The following is a 5,908-nucleotide window of genomic DNA, read 5'->3' as shown; positions in this document are numbered from 1 at the left end:
TTTTCTTTTTGCAACAAGTACAAGGCCTGCAGAAAACCACATGTGATTCTGATGTTTATTTGGTCATCATCAGAGGGTAAAACCTCCAGAGCTCTGCTGCTGCTGTTAACCACATTCTCACAGAAACACTTCCTCTTCGGATCTCTGAACAAAAATAACTACAAAGATACATTGTGGAACCAGCAGATCTCAGACCAGTAAAATATATATCTTCACACCTTCAACTTCCTCTTTTTCTTCTTTTCAGGTGGTGAAACACGTCATTGCCATAAACACACCGTGGGACTGAACAAAGTGTGAACTCTGACGGCTGCATCTCATATTGCTGATCAAGAATTTGGGGTCTCTGTCAGTCACTGTGGATGAGAGAAAACTACATTTCAAGAGTTTTAACAGAGTTTTTGGCTGTTTGGACATTGACAAGAAATTCAGAGAGACTGAAATCTAAAACAAAGTCACCATGATGAAGTGACATCATCGTAACCACAGGAAGTAGCTGCAGCGTCTCTCTACTAAAGCACTAGTTTAGAAACTCAGACAGTTCTGAGCACGAGAACAAGAGACAGAAGAAGGAGAGACTCAGAGAATCATGATGGTTGAGTTCAAATGGATTTCTTTATTTCTTCCAGCGGTGCTTCAGTTTACAGGTAAGAATACATATATCACATATATAAATGGAAGGCACATTGTAAAAAATAACTTGATCAATATTATTAAAGATTCTTTATTAGCTACATTTGATTTAACTAAGAAAACCAAATCTGTTGTTTCTAATGTGGTGAGTTTAGTGAACTCTTGGAAACTAAGGATAAAGAAATAATCGTCACTAACTATGAACATAACAGACATTTTCTCATTTCACTTTATTTTTCATCATTTTCTCAACAGCAGCAGCTGGAAAACTTCCCCCCTCCTTCACTGTCAGAGTTGGAGATGACGTCACTTTGCCTTGTGAAAATGTGATAGACGGTCAGCAACAATGTGGAAATTACATGGACCTTTGTTGGTTTGGGAAACAGATCAACAGTAGAGCTGATTGATTTGGGGCAGATTGTTCAAAACGCCAAAGCTAAATCAGACAGAGAACTGTTCTCCGGTTATAAAGAAGGTCACAGTCGAGGATGTTGGTTGTTACACCTGCCAACAGTCCAAACCACGACAACAAGCTCCAGACTCTCATGTTTATCTGTCTGTTATTATCAGTGAGTATTTCCATCATAATGTTTTCAGCTCAAACTGTCTTGTTAGAACAATATACTGAAACATTACAATAATTATGATCACAGTGATGAAGTTAACTTTACTCTTGTTGTCTTTCTCTCACAATATCTCCATCTTCACCAGTGACTGAACAAAAGGACGCTGATAAGGTGACGTTACTGCTCTGTGCTGACATATCAACAGTCCTGTAGTCATACAGTGAAGTGGCTGTATGAGGGTAAATATGTGGACAAAGATAACAAAGACATGAAGACATCACAGTCTGGCTGCTACGCCGCTGTGTCTTTCCCGGATTCTCATTTTAGTTACAAATCAAAGTCTAACTTGAAGTGTGAGAGACAGATGGTGACTCTGGAAAAGTGCAGCTGTTCACCTTCAGCCCTCAGTCCTCAGGTGAGAAAACAGGTGAGAATATGTTGAGCTGTTCCACCCAAAACATTAGTTTATTTGATGATGTCACACTGTGGGCGTGTCTGTTCTGCTTTGTTCATTTAGTTTTCAGTCAGTCATGTTATTTGTAGTCTTTTTAGTATCTGTCTCACAGTATGTTGGGTTTTGGGTTCTGTCCTGTCTATTGCTCTGTGTCCAGTATTTGTTATATAGTTAGTCTGTGTTTCTTGTGTCTAGTTTACTCTGTGTGTTTGTGCTGGTTGGTCTGGTACAGTTTGGTTCTGATCTGTTTAGTTCATTATGACTTTAATCTTTCTGCTTTAGTCTCCGTGTAGCTTTGTTTATTATTTTATTCATCCACATCTTTAGTTTACTTAGTATGTGTATCTTAGGATTAGCTCTGTGTCTTAGCTCCTCGTTCTGTGTCTCGGTTCTTGTCTTAGTGTTTAGTGTAACCTGTGTTGTGTCTGTTACCCCAGTAATGCCTCTGCATGTCAGTCTCTGTTTTCCCCTGCTCTCTCTCTCTGCCTGCCGGTGTCTCATTAGTCTCATGTCCCTCACCTGTGTACTTCCTCCCAGCTCGTTAACCCTGTGTATATATCCTTGCTTGTTTCCCTCAGTCTTTGTCGCGTGTCTACGCTCTGTCTCATGTTGCCTGCCCCGCTCGTCGTGGTTCCCTGCTTTCTTTGGATTCTGTTTGGATTACCTTGTTTTTGGACTCTGCCAGCAAGTGTGTTCGCCTTTTGTTTGTTAATTAACCTGTTGAACTATACCTGCTCTGCACTGCGTCCTGCATTTGGGTCCTATATCCTGCTCACCACACAACCCTGACAGATGACTTTTTCAGATGATGACATTCTTTCTCATTTGGTGACAGCAGATGGTAAACATGAGGGATTTTCTAACTGAACAGTAGTTTAGTTTTTCCTTGGTGGTTTTAATTGAAGATGCAACAACAGCACATGAATGTGAGAAACAAAGTAGCTTACTTATATGTATTCAACACAAAACAAACTGTAGATTTGGTTAAAACATAAATGCATATTTACAGTGGCAGTCTTGGGGTTTTTTTTGTTTGTTTGTTTTGATGTCAATGAAAACACGTCATAAAGTTTGCCAAGCGGCTAGCGGGGTCAGGGACGCCCTCAAACCAAGCTAGTCTGAGTGGAGGCCCTTTGGCTCGACTCGCCTTTGTTTGGGTGTCCATTGTAGAAATGTTGCACCTGTACCTGCTTCCAGGTACTTTTTTTTTTTTTTTTGTATCACCTCCAAGCAAGCTGAGGGATACTAAAATGTAACGTGAAAACACGACGGACTGCTAATTGGTCAAAGAGAATAATATTCACTGCATCATCACGTGCACCAGACAGATGCCAGCAAACAGGAAGATTTATATTTTAGTTTTCATATTTAATTTCATCAAAAGCTAGCACCATTTCTCATGCTTAATTTTATGAATTTATATGTATAAAAATGTAGGTGGTATTTGAATCAGTCGATAAATAGAATTATTACTTTTACAAAAAAATGTATTACAAAAAATTCTCTTCAGTTTTTACTCTTAATGAGATTCAATCATTGACTTTCTGACTCTCCATGTAGATTCTACCAAACAAACTGCTAGAACAAAGATAGTAAAAAATGCTTTTTGGCTTTCTTTGTACTCTCTTGTAGTCCACAGATGACGAGGATGCATTTACAAATGGGATGAAAATCGACATTGTGATGGTGAAAGACAGAAGACTTGGTGGTCCTCGAGGAAGAAGTGATCCCTTCGGATCTGAAGGACGTCCCGAATGCCGTTGCCATACTGATGGGCTTTCTTTTTGCTCTCAACATAGACTATCCAAGGGAACTGAGGTACATCTTTGAAGTCATCCCAAAAGGTCCTCATGAACATTGGTGGAGGACAGTGTTCCTCACTTGTGCATGGTTTAAGAAATAAACTGCAAAAAACCATGTACGGTTGTGCTCTGAAGGTTTTGCACTTTATGCCGAAGTAAAATACTGTTAGTAGACAGTGTTGAAGCATTCAGTACTGTCTCAGCAGTTTAACAGTATTTATTTTCATTGCTTAAATTCATACACTTTGTTTTGTATAGTGTTATTGGCACACAATGTAGAACAGTTGCATCATTTTGAGTTGTATAGCAAACACCATCATTGTTTGGAAATGGTTTTATTGTCAAACTAATATTGTGTTACCATTCAGTGTTTTCTATTCTATGCAGACTGCACACGTTTTTATCTGTTCATATATGGCTGATGGCATAGGGTATGTTTCTGTGGCTGTTCACCGACTAGTTATGGTCTTTAAAGGATCAGTGTGTAGCATTTTTGTGGCAACAGCAATGTCATTTCAAATTTCAACTATCTGCTCCCACTTCCACTCTAAGATACCAGGAATTTATCTTCAGGAAATTTGACACCTAACTAAAACATAACTGTGAATATTGCGTAACATTTCTACCAATAGATCCTAAACCCTGAACCTTCCGGTTGAAAAAGTGATAGACTTTGGCCTCTGTTGTCAGAAGTAAATGTCATCTTTGATCAATAAATGTTAAGGTGCATGGATATTGGTATTTGTCATGTTTCTCATTAAAAATGCAATCATCCTTTTAATTGAAGTGATCTTCATTAGGGTATAGCATAATTTAAATTTTTAAAGTCAGTTAGCCAGTAGGGTTGGGCGACGTCTACATTGAAACATCGGGATGGGCGATGGCATCGGGGGCAGATGCTCAGATGGGGATCTTATGTGCATGTGTTCACTCGCACGGACTTTACTCGGTTAAAAACTTGGTAGCCTATGACGCTACAAGTCGTGGTGGATGTTTTACAAGCACGACCAGGTAAAGCAGCAGTGAACACACAGATGTTGGTTTCACTTGTTTGATAGGCTCCGTCATTAACAAGCCCACAAGAGGCTCACCTGCTAACGGATCACGCGTGGAAAAATACGGGAAAAGAGTTCTGTGTCTTTTAGGCGACTTTATAAAACGTACTGCTGACGGGCAAAGGGGGAGACGGAGGCGGGGCAAGCCGGTGTGTTAACTGAGGTGTAGGCCTCTGGTGTGTCTGAGTGTGGAGAGAAGAGAAATCTGAGGACGGTGCGAAGCATGTTTTAAATTTATAATGTTCGCGGTGATTAAGATTTGCTTTCACAGGGTAGTATTATGTGAAAAATTTAGATTGTTTTTCGCTGGGGGGGCAAGGTTTTACAATCACGATGCCTGCTCAACCATCGACCATCTGTCAGCCATCGCCGATAGACGATGGCATCATCTATCGGCCCAACCCAAATAGCCAGTTTGAAATGTATGTTGAAGTGTAAATAACTGAAAATGTAGTTAAGTAAATGTATACAATTGAATCAATGGTAGAGTTAACTCAACAAGTCATTAGTTATGTTGAAATGGATTTGTTTATTAATTGAATAAACCTTTTTAATTGAGCTAACATAAATTTTAAAGTTGAAAGAACTACCATGAGCAGTTAAAGCAACTGACAAAGCCAAGTCAACTGAACCTCCAACCGATGTTGACAGAACATATTATTTAAATTAAGATGAATTAATCTGCTTAGTTCATTAGACTAACTAATGCACATCAACCAAGCTAAAGGTTTACACACCACAGGATATTTATTTAACATAACATTTTGTGATGTTAGAAGAACAAACTGGGTTATTTCACCTAAGGTAAAATTTTAAGGCAGCCCTTTCACTCATATTTTTAGGTTGAAAAATCGTGTTAGATTTTACAGTGTTTGGGGTAGCCCACTTTTGGTCCAGCACAGAGACTTTTGAGTGAAAAGTGAGAAAGGAGAAAGATGCAGTGGTTGTCTGAAAGTTTACAGATTTTCTCATCAGCAGGACAAACATGGACTGTAAGACCGACCCGCTGGAATGCTGTCTGTTTTCTAGTAAACACTATCTAAAGACAACAAGTTGCATTATTGCAAACATTTTATCTTAACTTGCAATCTTCAACTTCCTCTGCTTTATCTTTTCAGGTGGTGAAACACGTCATTGCCACAAACACACTGTGAGACAAGACAAAGTGTGAACATCAGTCTTAATATAGTTTGACCCGGCCTTGACATCACGAACCTACATTCAACAATAGAAACATCACTAATATCAAAATGAAACGTCATTAAAGAATGTGGTTAGAACAGCACCTTACGAGGAGCTACACAACTGTGAGGGGCAGAAAGTTTGATCATCTTAAATAATATAAGTATGAATACAAAATTAGAGACTGAATCCACAACGGACCTACCAGCGAACATC

At 39.1% G+C, this 5,908-nt stretch overlaps 2 long non-coding RNA genes across 2 annotated transcripts; both read left to right on the top strand.

Annotated features, from left to right (window-relative positions):
• The first annotated feature begins 2,347 nt into the window (after positions 1-2,347).
• On the top strand, positions 2,348-4,190 carry LOC119884809. The gene is made up of 2 exons (XR_005441083.1): positions 2,348-2,494; positions 3,286-4,190. It is a non-coding gene; the product is annotated as an uncharacterized LOC119884809 (long non-coding RNA).
• A 501-nt stretch (positions 4,191-4,691) lies between these two features.
• Positions 4,692-5,784, top strand: LOC119884808. Its single transcript, XR_005441082.1, has 2 exons — positions 4,692-5,538; positions 5,629-5,784. It is a non-coding gene; the product is annotated as an uncharacterized LOC119884808 (long non-coding RNA).
• The last annotated feature ends 124 nt before the right edge of the window (positions 5,785-5,908 follow it).

The sequence above is a fragment of the Micropterus salmoides genome, unplaced genomic scaffold, assembly GCF_014851395.1.
Source record: "Micropterus salmoides isolate LMB-PRFRI ecotype aquatic unplaced genomic scaffold, ASM1485139v1 Ms_hic_scaffold_3682, whole genome shotgun sequence".
In the NCBI taxonomy this organism is placed as follows: domain Eukaryota; kingdom Metazoa; phylum Chordata; class Actinopteri; order Centrarchiformes; family Centrarchidae; genus Micropterus; species Micropterus salmoides.
This window is presented reverse-complemented; position numbering and strand designations above follow the sequence as displayed.